This window comes from Lissotriton helveticus, chromosome 11 (assembly GCF_964261635.1).
Source record: "Lissotriton helveticus chromosome 11, aLisHel1.1, whole genome shotgun sequence".
NCBI classification, from domain to species: domain Eukaryota; kingdom Metazoa; phylum Chordata; class Amphibia; order Caudata; family Salamandridae; genus Lissotriton; species Lissotriton helveticus.
In genome coordinates, this window is record NC_136072.1 from 251,181,828 (window position 1) to 251,199,835 (window position 18,008).

The window sequence follows — 18,008 nt, forward strand, 5'->3', positions numbered from 1 at the left end:
AAACGAGGTCAAGAAAGTTGTTCTGTGCCCCTCCGTTGATGAAAAGTTGTAGTTCTACTTCTAGTTCTGTAGAGTGCTACATTTTTTGTAGTCAAGATCTGGTCACCTTCCTCATAGCTCTCACATCAACTGCCAAACCCAGTCTGCTGGGGTAAGAAAGGCAGGACAATCAAACACCAAGCCCCCACAACTGTAGATAAAACAAGGTCCACCTTACCATTCCCTTCACCTCATGTTACAGATTGCAGAGATATTTAATTACCTAAACCGCATGCCATGACTTTCTTCCAGACAAAATCAATTATCATATCACCTTATGACCTTAGAATGATTTTGAGCTCTGCCACCTACACTTAACGGCCGATAGGGGTCATTTACGGCCATTGCCATGCCAAACCAGCGTGGGAATCGCCCGCCATATAAAGACTTATTTTGCCTATGCTGGGTGATTCCTTTGGCGTGCCCATGCAGTGCCTATAAAATAGGCACCGCAATGTAAATGTCAAAAAAAGCTCCAGCACCACATGGACTGAAAATTCCATGCTGTGCTTGAACTTCTGTGCATGTATGCATCCAGAGGGCGAGAGGCTCATGGGTGAGTTGTATGTCCCCTTTGTTTCCTCTCTCCCAGGGTTTTCATGAAGGATAAATTGCTATGAAAAACCTGATGGAGAGGAAACTTGTAATATGCTTAGCAGGACCACAAAGGTCCCGCCAAGCCTAAGGATGCCTCTGGACTGCTGCATCACTGCCAGGGAACAGCCAGTGACATACAACTAGTGGCACTGGCTGGCACAACTATCATGGTCATAATGTGGCAGGCATAAGATCACCACCGCCACCCCACTGCGAGTCTGGCAAGCCAAGAACAACCAGACTCATAATTAGGCACTACATGATTGTCATTTTTTCATCCCTATATTTGTGTGATGGGAGTAATATGCATGTGATGGAAGAACCTAACTTATTGCGTCAATATTTATGTTGTCACCATATATTTAGGAACACTTTCTACTGTCATGAAAGCGTAAGTTTCCGAACAGATGATATTTAATAAAAGAAAGTATCTTAAAATAAAATCTAAATGTTAGAAAATGATACCTGCTCAACCAGATAAAGGCGAAAGCAAAATCACATATTTGCCATATTTTAACACCATATTTTTAGATGTATTTAATGAAAATGAAAGTTTTTACGACACTCTAGAGACTTCACATTAATTTCTATATATACCAAAACACTATCCTTAAAAATATGTTGTTTAGTTATAGTTCGCAATAGATAATTGCCATCATAATCCTTACTGGTCATTGCCCATTAATTTGTACTACCTCGGTAGGCAATAATTACTGCAGAGCCTTCACGTAGATATCATTAACAAAATGAGATGGCCATAGAAAATATTTTAATTACTGCATGTGCTCCATTGGATTCTCTATGGAGTAAACAAGTCAAACAATTAAGATCTCTGGCACTGCTCGCCAGTCTGTACACTCTATAACAACTGTTTATGCTCTAATATGGCTTTAGCTAAGAACTGAGCATGGAGGTGTGTAATATGTTCTATTTGTTTAGATATAGAGCTATAAGAGGAAGACAAAAATAGAGTTCATCAAAAAGGGAATTCACAAATGATTCATTTTAATATCTTTTTGAAAACCAAACTTGTAATATTTAATAGGACACAATTATATGTCATGTGGAATCCACCTCCCTTTGGGAATACTTCTCTTTGCATTTAAGAGAGGCCCTGAATTTCCGCACCTGGGAAAATCTGGCCCAAATTTACTTTGTGCGAATCAGTGCCAGGTAAAAATGTAAGCAGTTCCAGCTGTAATGGGAAAGTGTCTAATGCACTGCCCTAGTAGTCTCTCATTCTGTCCTACGACCAAAAATATCCCTGTTATCGATCCGCATTCTGAGACCCACATTGACCCCTTTCTCTGTTGTATGTCAGCTCATAGCAGCTTTCTTTTAAATGGGGGCATATAAGTCCCCAGAATTAGCTGTAGTAATTCAGGGCCCCCATGTTTATTCCCCATTGAGGGGGCAGACCTCCCTAATTGAATGGAACAAGAGTGCAATGCTTGGTAAATATGTCACCCTTCACCACACAACTCAAATCAACCTTTAGGAGCATGCAAAATTAGTAAGGGGTCTATTATGATGGCGGGCGGAGGCACCACAGCGGTGCTGGCGGTGGCGGAAAATGCTTTTTTCCGCACACCAGCAGCGGACCTCACGCCTGCCATATTAGGATGGCCTAACATTGCCCATTTCCCGTCTGTAACGGTGCGAAGTGAACCGCATCAAAGTTTGCCCGCCAACGCAGTGGGAGCCAATGGCGACTCACCGCCTTGCGAAATGACGTCCCAGCCGCCGTATAAATCAGGATGCCCCAAACATCCAGTTGCAATGCAGCAGAGAAACTGCCCAACCAGACACGGCAGAAGCGCAAAAGCGAAGCGCGAAATCAGAGCCCCGGTCCACACCTCCCGATCATGACCGCAATGGATCCAGCACTACATGTCTTCCCGATGCTGTACTTGATACATCACCAGCAACTCATGCACCTTCGTGGACGCCACTGCAGGTACGCAATAACACAACTCCGCACACATCCACAACACACAACTCCTGGACTGATATGGTGTTCCTGGCCACACCAGACCCCCTGGTGGGGACAGAAACACATCCACAAGTGTACCAACACATGTCCTACCTGACACAAAATCAAAAGGAGGGCTGTGGAAAACCACAGCCTGAGGTGGAGCACAGCGCTAGACAAAATGATGTCTGAGTAAATTAATCAAAATAATCGCAACAGAATCAAAAAACTCTCAAGGGCATGTCAATTTATGCTGCCATTATTTCTCTTATTTTTTACAAAAATGTGTGCAATACATTTGTATACTTCATACAAAAATATATTATGCACTTAATCACAATGCATAACTTAATATCCAGAAGACATTCCTTTTTGAATGTCAAAAGCTCAAACATATAATACAGTCAATAGATTGAACAGGAGAAATCCCAGATTATACAGGAGAAATCCCATTGCATTTCGGGTTCCAAACTGAACACTTCATCAGGGGCTAAAATGTGAAAGATCCGTTGTAGATCAAAATATGCAGATGTATTTTCCACAGGAAACCTACAACACAATGAGTAGATTTGTAACAGTAATATTGACATTCACAATAAAGAAATTCACAATAAAGAAAATAGAATTTGCACTCCCCAAAGACTTTGCAAAGAAATTAGAAAATGTGAAAAGAAAAGAACGATAGAAGAGCTATACGAGTGAAGTTCAGCAATATCACCTGAATCCAGTACCTGCATGCGCTGTGCTACGATTAAAACATTTGTCCATGCACATAAAAAAAGTTCTTCCCTCCAAACATGAATAAAGGTGTTGTGAAAATCATTAGTGCAAAAAACCAATGTTGTCAGCAAAAGTGATGAACCCAGCTGTCAATATGACACTAGCAACCTCAAAACATAGCCAGCTAGGTGCCACTCCTAACCCATATGATTTAGCATGCTGAAGAGGTCAAATCGAAAAGGTTCTTACCCGTTGATATATGGAAAACAAATGCTGCTGTGATGCGTATATTATTCAAAGCAAGTATTACGTCCTGAATGAAATAATAATGCATAATTCACCACATATCTTAGATTCTGAGAGTTGTGAACAAACAAGTCCTTTTCCTAAAGCAAACAATGCTCACCGCGTCTTCTTCTAAATAATCAGCGAACAGCAAAGTCATCTTCGTGTATTGGAATCGTACGTCAGTTTCAAATGCAGAAATGGTCAAGAAAACGCTGAAGTAAGTCCATATACTATCTCCCAATGTCGATAAAGAGAAACGCTAAATGTGACAAGATACGCTGCAGGTATCCTCACCGTATGAGTCCGCAACAGTGCGCGTCAGTCTCCATTAACCAACTTCCTCTTCCTGCCGTCTCTACCAAAATTTTACAAAAGCACCCAGCCTTCTGTGCGTATTTAAAGGGGCCACTCCCGGTTACCCATGACTGTCCGAGCGTCGCGTTTTCCACGACATAACAATTTTGAATGAACTTTATCAGTCACTCAAATCACCGCACTGTGTTCAAAGGGGTATGAGGCGATCTATCAAACAATGTGAAGTTTACACTGTCATCGACGTTCCAACGTTAAAAAATCAAATGCATCTCCCAAACATTATGTTTTATGCCTGCCAAATATCACAAAATTAATGGCCAGCTGATCGCTCTGACCTTGTGGTTATCAGAAATGCGAAAATGTGAAAAATAAAGCGTGAATAGAAATATGTGCTAAACCTTAAAGTGACATGCCCACCCAGCAGACTTAAATGTAGTCTGCGAAAGTTTACTACTAGCAGCAAAGACGTGAAACAACTCGAGGTGCTAAAAGGGTAGGGGCTAACAGAAACGCATAATAAACGTGCCTGGTATATTGTAATAAATGTCCTCAAAGGACCCTGTTCAATGTCAGATGTGCAAATGTGAAAGGCATCAACCAAAGCTTAATAACAGCCTCAGAAGAATGAGCAGTTGAAGCAAAAACCAGTAAGAGAGATTGTAAAGTGATGGTGAGAGGGAGTGCAAATTCTGTACACAGTAAAATATAGATAGATATCAAATGTATGTCAGACAAAACATAACATATATCAGAGAAAACATAACACTTCATAGTGGTCTTTTAGCCCACCAGGAATAACTGTCCCTAATGTTTTTATTCAGTGAGTTTCCCTGAGAGCTAATGCTGTGTTGATATCTGTACCTGAGTAAATTGTGATTTGTTCTAGAATAGTGAAATGCAATTGTGGTATAGTGTGCGAAGCCTGTAGCCACTGTGAGGCAAGAGGAGATGTAGTGTTCTGATTCCGGATTCTACTCTTATTATCCGCGTTTTAATTTTACGGCTCATCCTCCCTACATAAACCAAACCGCAGGGGCATTTAATGGCATAGATAACTCTCTCTGTGTTACAGTCAGATGTATGTTGTAATTTCAACTGCTTGCCTGTATGTGGGTGCGTAAATACATTACCCAATATGACATTACTACAACGACCACAATTATGGCATTTCCTCATACCTTTGTGGATGTTTGTTGACATTGTTTTTTTAGATATCAAGAGTTCCCGTAAATTTCTAGATTGGTTATGGGCAAATAGTGGTGGACCTTGGAAAAGATTGGCAAAATCAGGTTCATGATCAATTATCTCCCATTGTTTCCTTATAATTGCTTTGACCTGGGATGCTTGTGTCGAGTATTCCAATACGAAGACTTCTCGTTGTTGACCTTGTTTCTTACTAGGTTTCAATAATTCTTCTCTTGGTTTAACTGCAATCTTCTGTTCAGCCTTTGTTAATATTTCAAGTGGATACTCTCTTGCCTTGTATCTCAACATTTGGTCATGAATTTGGTGCATACAAGTTACGGCATCCGATGTAATCCTCTTGATTCTCGTAAATTGAGAAACCGGAAGATGCTGTTTTAGTGAGACAGGATGGGCTCTTGTGAAGAGTAAAGCATTGTTCACGTCCGTTGGCTTCCTGTACACTGATGTTGCCAGTCCATTAGGTGTTTTCATGATTTCTATATCTAGAAAATGATTTTTTTCACTCTGAATGTCGTATGTAAATTGGGTCCCTGGGTTATGACAATTCAATTTCACAATGCAGTCTTCAAGTGTAGATTTGGAACCCTTCCAGATGACCAATATGTCATCTCTGTAACGTAAAAACACTGCTGTGTGTTGTTGCCATTGAGGATCAGTCAGGATGTGATTATGTTCAAAATAAGCCATAAAAGTATTTGCATATGAAGGGGCACTGGGAAAGCCCATGGAAGTTCCGGTCTTCTGTAAATAAAATGGTTCCTTCCAAATAAAATAACTGTGGTACAATGAAAAATTTAACAATTCCAATAGAAAAATTGCCTGTTCTGAAGTTAAAGGAGATGCCGGCAGCCTCCAGTCGACTGCCTCATGCCCCTCATTATGGGCTATAATCAATATTACTGTTACAAATCTGCTCATTGTATTGTAGGTTTCCTGTGGAAAATACAACTGCATATTTTGATCTACAACGGATCTTTCACTTTTTATCCCCTGATGAAGGGTTCAGTTTGGAATCCGAAATGCATTGGGATTTCTCCTGTGTAATCTGGGATTTCTCCTGTTCAATCTATTGACTGTATTATATGTTTGAGGTGTTGACATTGAAAAAGGAATGTTTTCTGGATATTAAGTTATGCCTTGTGATTAAGTGCATAATATATTTTTGTCTGAAGTATACAAATGTATTGCACACATTTTTGTAAAAAAATAAGAGATATAATGGCAGCATAAATTGACATGCCCTTGAGAGCTTTTTTGATTTTGTTGCGATTATTTTGATTAATTTACTGAGAATAGAAAAACACGGGGTGTCCCACTATGTAGTCACAAGATCGAAGTTGGCGATCTCCTCTGTGGGCACTAAAGTGGGTCAGATCTCAGAACCCAGAACAGACATATTAAATAATACTGAGGTGCAGAGGAAAGCATGAGGCCAAGAGTTCTAATGTCTCTGAACTATGAATGTCAACAGTGCACACAGGTTATGTGTTATTTATCTACAAAGATTAATTAACAAAACTAGTGTCAAGTAGCTTTTGCAAGACTTGATAAAAGAATTTTTTATTTATCATATAGCATACATTATACTTTACAAATGTTGGTTAAAAGACATAGTGCGGATGATTGCTCATCACCAATTAGTACACAATTTATAAAAACAAGCAGTTTATATACGATAAAACAAAAATTGCATTTGGTAAAACTTTGTTTTTTACATCTAGAATCTGTCCTGAAGAAGGTATTCTATAAGAAAAAATACCGAAACGCCGCGTCAACACTTACATTACTGTGATTCTTGTTTTATGCAATTTTTGTTTTATCGTATATAAACTGTTTGTTTTTATAAATTGTGTACTAATTGGTGATGAGCAATCATCCGCACTATGTTTTTTAACTAACATTTGTAAAGTATAATGTATGCTATATGATAAATAAGGCATTGAGGAGAGCTGTCTGGCCCACACACAGCTGGTGCAAAAGGTCCATAGACTCAGCACTGATGGCAGCAGGGGCAGCAGTCCCAGGGGTGAAGGACACTCTTCCCTGCTTACTGGTGCAAACACAGCCAGCAATAGTGGATGTAGGTGGGAGGGTGGGCACTGTACGCTGTGTGGTAAAAGAGAAGGCAGAGTCCCGTTCCCTGTGCCCGCCAAAATAGATGCATCACTGCTGGTGTCTGATGACGTTGAGATCTGCGTCTCTTGCTGTGATTCCTCAAGCAGACTCCGGTCCCCCTCCGAGGCGCTGTTCACATCTGTGCCACTGTGCTCGTGTCCAGCAGTCGTGCTTGGTGCCTCACCACTGCTGTCCGTCCCCTGTCCTTCTGTGTCCACAGGAGATTCTGCATGAGAGAGAGAGATGTAGGATCAGTTCATTGGCATCAATAGACATTCATGTGCAAGCAGAGCAACACTAAAGTTGGTGAAATTTCCCTGTTACACACCACCCTGTGCAAAAACATTGTGCAACTTCAATTTTTGACTTGATCCTTTGCCTGTCAACAAGTCAGCCATGTGAAGGCCACACAGCACACTATTCTTTCTATACCTGCGTTCAACCAGACACACAAAGAGCTCTTTGCACACCTAGGGCCCTGAAGAGGTCATAGATGTACCCCACCACATGTTGCCACTGCCATATCTGGGTGGAGCAGAAGAGGACAACCCAGATACAGACGACAACATACCAGTTCACACTTGCCATGAGCTTATTCCATACACCATGTTGTACTGTGGGGCACAACTACTGTTGCACATTAGTGTAAGATGTCTAAACATCAACATACTGAGGTCAGGCAATGAACGCATTGTTGAAAGCACACTCAGAATCTGCACACTGCTGTGCCCTTACATGGGATTTCCCACACTGACCCAATGCTGACGAGACCTGAACCCCAAGACTATCAATGCAATGTCAATGCCCATTCCTCAAGGAACATTAGGAAGTACAGGTAGTGCAAATGCATGACAGCTGCACCCAACACAGAGGCCACTTACAAGACCCCGCATCACACTTCCAACATCACATTGCCCAGCACTGGCTGTGAACACATGCAGACACACACAGCCAGTCACCCTTCCAAGAACACTCACCTCTAGCTTGCTGCCGATGCTACTTCAAACGTGCATCCAGCTCAGGATGTGTCATGGCCAAGATGCGGGCAATTAGTAGTGTCATTCTCCACCGCACCAACCTGCCAGTCCAAGGGAGCAGCCCCAGTGTCATCTCCCCAATGTTCTTGCTCAGCCGGCAGATGTCATCCCAACTCTTGTGACAGTGGGTGCGACATCGGTTGGAGACACCCAGAGCCCACACCTTGCATGCAATGGCCCTCTATACAGCCTTAGGCTGGTGGACTTTGAGCTGCAGGCATGGGAGACAAGAGGTAGAAAACATTAGTGACACAGTGTTATGTACCAAAACCTCTCAGTACAGTAGCATGATACTGACTCACCCCAAATCCACAGATATGTCTTTCAGAGACAAGAATGCATCTCACATGGTACATCATATTGGGAGTAGCACACATAAATACATGCAAGTTTGAGGGGGGACACAGTACCTTCCCATCTCATACACATGCTGGATGCCAGCACAGAAAGCCATGTGTAGTCTGCCCACATCTACTGTCCATTTGTAGGTAGTGCAAGACATACAAATTACATATCAACATGTGTTTGGGGCTAGACTCACTGTGTTCAACACTTTATTTACTATTTCTTTATTTTATTTGTAAAGTGCTCTGTCACCTAACAGGCACCCTGGCACTGCCAAACTCAGAGTACAATGTAGGAGCATGCGAAAAGAGAGGCAGAAAAAGGCCACCTAGACTTTGGGGAACAGCCAAGTTTTTAGTCTCCTTGTAACAGAAACGAGATCACTGACTTGTCTCAGTTCCAGTGGGAGTCCATTCCAAAGTCTGGCAGCTGCTACCCCAAAGGTTCTACCACCTACTTTGACTTTCCTGAACCTCGAAGTCTTAACTAATCTCGCCGAAGAGGAACGAAGGCTTCTAACTGGAACGTACCCACTCAAATTTCCTCTGCAAATAATCGCTAGGCAGCTGCCCACCATTCTAGTAACCTGAGCCTCCATTGTCAGCTTATTGTTAAACATGATGCCCAGGTTATGGCCCGTATCAGCTGGTCTAACTGCGGTTGACGTATCGCTAGGTTACTGGGCAGCACAGAAGGGACCCTATCAAAGGAGCAGTAGAGCACCTCAGTCTTGCCTGCATTAAACTGCAGTGAATTACCCTTCAGCCACGGAGCCGTATCACGCAAGCAGCAATGGAACTCTTCCAATGAGGTTGACTGCTCTCCCTCCAAGGAGAGAATAAGCTGCGTGTCGTCAGCATAATTTACGATGTTAATATTATGCTCTTTAATGACCGCAATCAGGGGTTTCATGTAGATGTTAAATAAAATCGGGCTGATTGCCGAGCCCTGTGGCACGCCATGTGTGATGTTAGTCAAAGCAGATTGATATGGGGGAGGGACACTGCCTGCTTTCTATCCAAGAGGAAAGACTGGAAGCACTCGAGAGCACAGCCCATCACCCCCATGGTTGACCGTGTCGAAGGCAGCAGACAGGTCAAGCAGAATAAGAATAGCTGCCTGACCCCTGTCTGCCTGCATCCGAAGCTCGTCCATCACGGTCACCAGGGCCGACTCTGTACCATGAGCAGGCCGAAAACCAAACTGAGCCTCCTCCGGTGGTTTATGCTGCTCCAGATGATTAGAGAGAGTCCTACTGACCACTCGTTCTGTAATTTTGGCCGGAAAAGGTAGAAGAGAGATCGGCCTATAATTCTCAGGACATTCCGGGTCAAGAGAAGGCTTTTTTAACAAAGGAATCGCCAATGCCTGTTTCCAATGAGATGGCGCTACCCCACTGGTGAGGGACTGATTACAGATTGACAGAAGAGTAGGAAACAATTCTGCCTCAAACTCTTTCCTGATTTTGTGTGGCACGGGGTCCAAAGGAGAGCCAGAGGAAATACCACGTGCTACCTTGCAGAAGTCCTCCACAGTCAAAGGCACAAACTCAGTTAAATAATTAACAATCACGCTATCTGAGATGGTGATAGAAACATCAGTGCCACTCTCCACAATATCGCTGAAACCCATGGTATCAGTGGTTCCAGAGGCCACTTGCTGACGATCTCCCCCAACTCATCAATAATAGTTTTAATTTTATCATGAAAGAACTTGGCCAAATTATTACAAAGTTCCTGGGAAGGGGGTATCAGCTTTTTTGTGCACTCAGGGCTAGTAGAACTGTTCAAGATATTAAAGATACTTTTGGAGGTATTAGGGGCATTAAGAATCATGTTAGAAAAATATTCTGCCTTGGCCCTATTAATCTCCTTTTTATAGCACATGATCTTAGATCTCCAAGTGTGTTTATCCTTATCCGTATAACCCCACCTCCACGTCCTCTCTGCACTTTTACAATCAGTACTCAATGTCCTTGCCCTGTGAATGGCTCACTGTGTCATGGATGTCACATTGAGAACATGATCTCACAAACCCACACCCTTCTCACAGGCCCTGTTGTGTGCAATCTACAGGGCTGAGATGACTCATTGATGGAGAGTAATGACAAAAGAAACATGTGACACTCTGTATGGTCAGTGATTTGTCCTTGTCATTTTGGTCATTGACAGTGCAGGCCAGGTGGGCTCACACTAAGATGGACAACAGGGACCCACTCAGCCATTCACACGTGCAATCACTGTCATGACTCCTGCATTACCTGCTTGCTGCTTCACTGGATGGCTGACAAGACAATACATGTCACTCCAATCTTGATGTGCAGGCATGGAAACGTGTGAAATAGGGTATACCCCCCTTACCCCTGGAGACAGCATGTTAGGCAGTGCATGACACAACCCCACACTCTCAGGCACAAACTGCATCAGATCAACTACATATGTGCCTCCCACTGTACTGTCATTCACACTGTTGAAGACTTACCACGACATTTGGGGCACCATATAGCCTTGGATACTGTGTGAGCACCTCATCCACTAGGACCTCCAGCTCCTCACTGGTGAAGGGACTGGCACGGATCTTCTCTGCCTTTGACATTACTGTGGCCAGGTGACAGCAGCAGCTGCAGTGGGTGAGGGGTCTCAGGTAGCACTCCCAGGAGGCAGCAGCAGGTGAGGGGTCTCAGGCTGCAGTCCCTGGAGGGGTCCCTGGCAGCAGTCCCTGGAGTCAGCAGCAGGTGAGGGGTCTCGGGAAGCAGTCCCAGGAGGCAGCAGCAGGTGAGGGGTCTCAGGAAGCAGTCCCTGGAGGCAGCAGCAGATGAGGGGTCTCAGGAAGCAGTCCCTGGAGGCAGCAGCCGGTGAGGGGTCTCAGGCAGCAGTCCCTGGAGACAGCAGCAGGTGAGGGTCTCAGGCAGCAGGCACTGTGAGCTGTGAAACTGTGGAGCTCTTTCCAACACATATATAGCCCCCTGGGATAATTTCAGTGGTTCTAAGCTGCTGCAATTGGTGGTCCATGTCAGCCTTTTCAAATGCATCCAATGACCGGCTCTGCGGTGGCGGAGCATGCCGACCGTGACTTTCAAAATTGCATTAGGCTACCACGATTGTGCCTCCCATTGACTGTAAGGGCATGGTCCATGGCGGTGATACACCGCAGGGGCCAAGCGGGCACCGCGGTGGTGCATCTTTCAATTGCATATAATGACCGGCCCCTCGGTGGCAGAGCAAACCTACCGCAATTTTCAAAATTGCATTAGGCTACTGTGATTGCGCCTCCCATTGGTTGTAAGGGCATGGTCCATGGTGGTGACACACCGCAGGGGCCAGGCAGGGGGCTACCGGAGTGGTGCATCTTTCAATAGCATCCAATGACTGTCCCGCGGTGGCGGAGCACGCCTACTGTGATTTTCAAAAGTACATTAGGTGACCGCGATTGCGGTTTCCCATTGGCTGTAAGAGCATGCTCCATGGTGGTGACACACCGCTGGTGCCAGGCATTAGCTACCGCGAATTGGGTGCCATACATTCACATGAGTGACCGTGATTTGGGTTGTGGAGCATGCCAACTGCCATTTGGGCATGTGTATGTGGCTATCAATACCGCAATTGTGTTTTGGGGATTAGTGGTGACACACAGCTGGTGCCAGGCGGTAGCTACTGCGATTTTGGTGCCATACATTCACATGAGTGACCACGATTTGGGTGGCGGAGCATGCGAACCGCCATTTGGGCATGTGTATGTGGCTATCACTACCGCAATTGCGTTTTGAGGATTGGTGGTAACACACCGCTGGTGCCAGGCGGTAGCTTCCATGATTATGGTGCCATACATTCACATGAGTGAACGCGATTTGGGTGGTGGAGCATGCCAACCGCCATTTGGGCATGTGTATATGGCTATCACTACAGCAATTGCGTTTTGGGGATTGGTGGTGACACACCGCTGGTGACAGGTGGTAGCTACCACGATTTTGGTGCCATACATTCACATGAGTGACCGTGATTTGGCTGGCGGAGCACTGTGATAGCACCTATGGACACAGCATGCTGTGTCAATGGCCAATGGGCAGTTATCAACAGTGCCTAGTGGCCACATGATTAATGTCACCTCATTGTGCACGCAATGCCTATGTAACATTTACCCCACGGCTGACTACACATGCCATGTTTGTGTATGTGATTTGGGACATTGGCATGTAATCCTTCACATGTCACTTGTGATATTGTACACAGAACAGTGTTGTGATGGACTCTCCAATGGGTACACATGTCAATGTGTGAAAGTGCTTAGAGAATCTGAGTGATGTATGTCTCAATGAACAATGTGCAGATTTGACAGTCTACCTTTTTGGCTAATGTACACACTTGTTATTTACGCACACCCAGTTGTCATTGTGTTGTTGATGTATGCCATGTTCAACTTATGCATTAATGTGTTGCATGTCCAGCAGCAAGGTATGAGACAGTGGTGTAGCACATATGCTGAATGAGATACTCCCAGGCCTGCTCATGCTAGATGTGGCCATATCCCTTAGTGCATTCTGATAGTTAGATGTTGTTTCAGAGGTACTTTCTGTGTGAAAGAGGACAAGTGTACGAGTTGTGTAGCTGAAGGTGTCCCGACATTTAAGCTGGTCTGTGACTCAAATGTGATAACAGTCATTGTTGGCGGTGTGTCAGTCAAAACGTAAGATGTTGTACACATTTCATAGTGTATTGATTTGACATGTGTCCACTTTGATCTCAACTAGGAGGGGGACCAAATCTGCATCGTCCCTTCACAGTGCTGGCAGACATGGAAAATGAGGAGGTCATCCGTCAATTCCGTCTGGATAGAGCCACCCTACAAAATCTATGTACTATGTTGGAGCCCCACCTGCAGCCTCGCAGGACATATCCAACTTCTTTCACCCCACGTCTAAGTTGATGGTGGCCCGGCATTTTTTTGCCACTGGATCACTCCAGCACACAGTGTCCAGCGCATGTGGGATGTCGCAACCTATGTTCAGCATGGTGCTGAGTGATGTTGTGTCCATTATGATGATCTACAAGGATAGATATATCCATTTCCCCAGGGGGGTGAATTGGAGGTTGTGAAGGGGGATTTTTATGCCCTTTGACACATCCCACATGTTGTTGGTGCCATTGATTGCACACATGGTGGGATTGTTCCACCACAGGCACATGAGCACATTAATAGAAATCGTAAACATTTCCACTCCATAAATGTACAAGTGGTGTGTCAGGCGGATATGATCATCTTGTACATCTGTGGAAAATTTGCAGGCTCCGCCCATGACTCGTACATTATGCGTAACAGCATTGTACCACAGCTGATGACTAATCTGCTCCCTCAGCGTGCATGGATTGTGGGTGAGTATGCATAGTAAAAAAGCGTGCTGTTTGTGACATGTTGTCCTCTGCCACAGTAACATTACCAGGTTTCTCTGTCTTTCTCACACCTAGGTGACTGCATATCCCAACCATCCTTGGTTGCTAAGCCCACTGCAGAATCTCAGAACACCAGCTGAAGTACGCTACAATGATGCCCATGGGAGGACACGTCATGTGGTGGAGCGTATGTTTGGTCTCCTGAAGTCACGATTTCGCTGCCTAGACAAGACTGCAGGTGCACTGATGTACTCGCCCAGGAAGGTGTGTCAGATTGTGGTGGCATGCTGCATGCTCCACAACTTGGTAATTTGCAAGGAGATCCCCCTGCTCCTGGATGCTGATGAGCAGCCAAGGCCCCCGCCTGCAAACCAACCCGTGTCCAGTGATCAGGGTAGTGGAGAGGAGGAAGGTGTTGACCTGCGTCTACAGCTCATCACCCGCTACTTCACTTGAAGGTGAGTGACGATGTACAACGGACCTATTGTATGATGAGGTTGCAGTTGTTGTCAGGGGGTATGTGAGCTTTGTGACTGCAGCCGGTTGTTGACTCAGTGGTGGCTGACAATGTTTCTTGGACAGGGTAGTTTTGTACATCTACAGGTTGTGTATGTTGACACTGCTGCTCATTGTGATGTGGGATTGGATTGATGGTTAGTGTTGTGTGATGTATGTGATGCCACACCCGGACTAGTGAGTATTGTTCTGTTGTATTTTCCTAGGTCCCTTCAGCCTCCCCTGGCCTATATATACCAAACACTCCTGGTACATTGCAATCATGTTGGAGACTGCACATCCTGGAATAAACACGGATCAGAAACAACGGCATGTGTGTAAGGATTATTTATTTACAATGGTGACATGTGAGGGGGTGAACATTAACATTGAGGTGATTCGTGAAGCAGTGAGTTGACAGTTATGGTAAATGAGAGAAATGAGTAGTCACCACATTGATGTGGTGAACCAGTCCAACAGACAGGTGCCATTCACAAGGCAGTGTGGGTAAGGACAGGCCAAAAGAGTCAATGCAGCAGTAAAGAGTGTTGTCATCATGGTTGGCTCTGTGACTGATGTTTGGCAGGTGCTTTGCCACGGGTTACTCCCAGGGATTTCCTGGGACGGCGCCTTCGTCGCTTGGCAGGGGGGGCCTCTGCTGTAGGGCCAGTGGGGTCTGAGGACTCACCCCTCTCTGTGGCCACAGGGAAGGATGTTCAACTGTCATCCTGCAGACCACCAGTGGGAGGGGGAGGTGCTGTTTGTGGTGCAGCCCTGTCCCTCAGTACCGCCACTACCTGGCCCAGGAGGTCCACAATTTGGCCCATGCTGGTGTCCATTGACCTCATCAGCAGGAGGTGCTCGCTGTAATCTTCTTCTGACCGGCCAGCTCGTCCCTGGCCCGTTCATAGGCCCCACGAACTCTGTTTATGTTGTCCACAGCTTCGGTCCCAGGCTCTGGTTGTCTCTGATTGACCCTACCCCTCCCACCTGCTCTGCTGCCACGGACCGGTCGCCTCACCGCTGTGTGTCCCCGCATCCTCTCCCTGCCCTCCTCAGGTGTTGATGTAGGGTTTCATCCCCTGTGACAGGGAGAGTGGTGCAGGCAGCACTGGTGGTGGTGGTGGAGGATGCACAGGCCGGAACAGTAGGGGTCTGCAGAGAGGTTGGTGTTGCAGCAGATGTAGTGGGAGGGACGATGGGGTCCTGGGACCTGTTGTGCCCTGGCACACCAGATGGGCCTGCTTTGAGCTCCTCATCCAAAGAATCCTGGGAGTCAACATCCGAGAGTCGATGCTCCTGGGGGAGACTGGCTCTGCAGGATGCTGGTGTTGTCCTCTGCAGTCAGTTCTTGGTCACCTGTGGGTCAGATGGGATATGGTCATTGTGGTGCACCCTGCAAGCTTTGTGTTAGCTGTGCATTTTTTACTGTTTGTACACCACACAGTTGACTAATCATCACATTGTTTATATGTGCACTACTGTGCCTACTGACATGATGTTGAGGTATATTCATTACTTGTCCATGGTGTGAGGTATCAATGCATACCTTGCGCCACATGCATATTTTGTGATTACAGGGACATGTTGTCATCTGACGACTGGTGAAACAAATAATTTCGGTGAAGCCTCTTTGTTGATTACTCTGCCCTGGCAGACGTTAAATCTGAGCATGAACTGTCCAATGTCATCTCATCCATACCTTTGTCACGTCATGTGAATATCTGATTTAGTACCAGCAACCATGCTTTCTTTGTCATCATGTGGTCCTTGCTGCTCTTGCCCCATGGCACTTTCACATGGCATTCAGTGCTATGCATGATTGTGCACAGACTTTCTTCTACATGCGAATTGGTGTGTCATGACAGTTACATTCACTTAGATGTCTGCACACTGTGGGTGGCAATGGGATCTGTGTGTATTCTTGTGCGTTGAGAGGGCTGGTGTTGTCATATGGCACCATGTTTATTTAGAGTAACGGCTGGGTGCATGTACATGCTACTTACTTGTTCTTTTTCACATTTGTGTTGGATTTGTGACACATCTGTGTCTGTGTGTGCTGGAAGCTTCCATCCTTCTCATGGGTGGGACAAGAGAGCATAATATGTCTACCTACCTGTTATTTTGAAGTGGACAGTGCAATGTCTGACATATGCATCTGGTTTGGAGGGAATGCTCCATCTGGATGATTTGTGGTACAAGAGGGCATGGTGGTAGTAGTAGTGCAGGCCTCACACCCACAAACCCCCTCCCTGTGAAGATGCTACCTACCTGTGAGTTTGGTTGTTGTACTACAATGGCTGCCACATGCTTCTGGGTGGGTGGGGAGTGCTCCTTCCTGCTCAACTGGGGAACAAGGAAACATGCTGGGAGTAGTATTGCAGGCCTCCCACACCCAAACAGCCCTCCTAGGGAAGGTGGCTAACTATCTGTTAGGTGATGGTGTGCCATACAATGGCTGCAAACTGCTTCTTGGTTGGTGTGTAGTGCTCCAGTAGTTGTGCAGGCATCTAACCCCAAAATAGCCCTCCCAGGGAAGATGGCTACCTACCTGTTACGTGAGAGTAAACCATACAATGGCTGCAAAATGCTTCTGGGTTGGTGTGGAATGCTCCATCCTGCTCAGGGGTGGGACAGAGGGCATGGTGGGAGTAGTAGTGCAGGTCTCCCACCCCCAAACAGCCCTCCCAGGAAAGATGGCTACCTACCTGTGAGTTTGTTTATAGTGATACAATGGCTTCCAACTGCTTCTGGGTGTGGGAGTGCTCCATCCTGCGCATGGTGGGAGTAGTTGTGCAGGCCTCCAACCCCTTAACAGCCCTCCCAGGGTAGATGGCTTCCTACCTGTTACGTGAGGGTGAACCATACAATGGCTGCAAACTGCTTCTGGACTGGTGTGGAGTGCTCCATCCTGCTCTGGGGTAGGACATTGGTCATGGTGGGAGTAGTTGTGCAAGCCTCCAACCCCCAAACAGCCCTCACAGGGAAAATGGCTACCTACCTGTACGTTTTTGTGGTGATACAATGGCTGCAAACAACTTCTGGGTTGGTGTGGTGTTCCCCATCCTGCTCAGGTGTGAGACAGGGGGCATGGTGGGAGTTGTATTGCAGGCCTCCCACCCCAAACAACCCTCCCAGGGAAGATGGATACCTACCTGTTGTTGAGGGTGTACCCTACAATGGCTGCAAACTGCTTCTGGGTTGGTGTGCAGTGCTCCATCCTGCTCAGGGGTGGGACAGGGGGCATGGTGGGCGTTGTAGTGCTGTTTGCCGGAACACATGCAACCCTGTAAATGTTTGCTAACTTTGGGTTGATTCAGATGTAGTGTATGTAACGTCTGTGGGACATGTGTTAGATTTAGTGGTGTAAATGGATATACTTGTGCCTTTGAGATGTAGCTTTGTAGCTGTTCTGGACAGTACATAGCAGTGTAATGGTCTACATTTGTTTGTACTTACCAGACTCCATTCCCCGGCAATTCCTGTGAGACT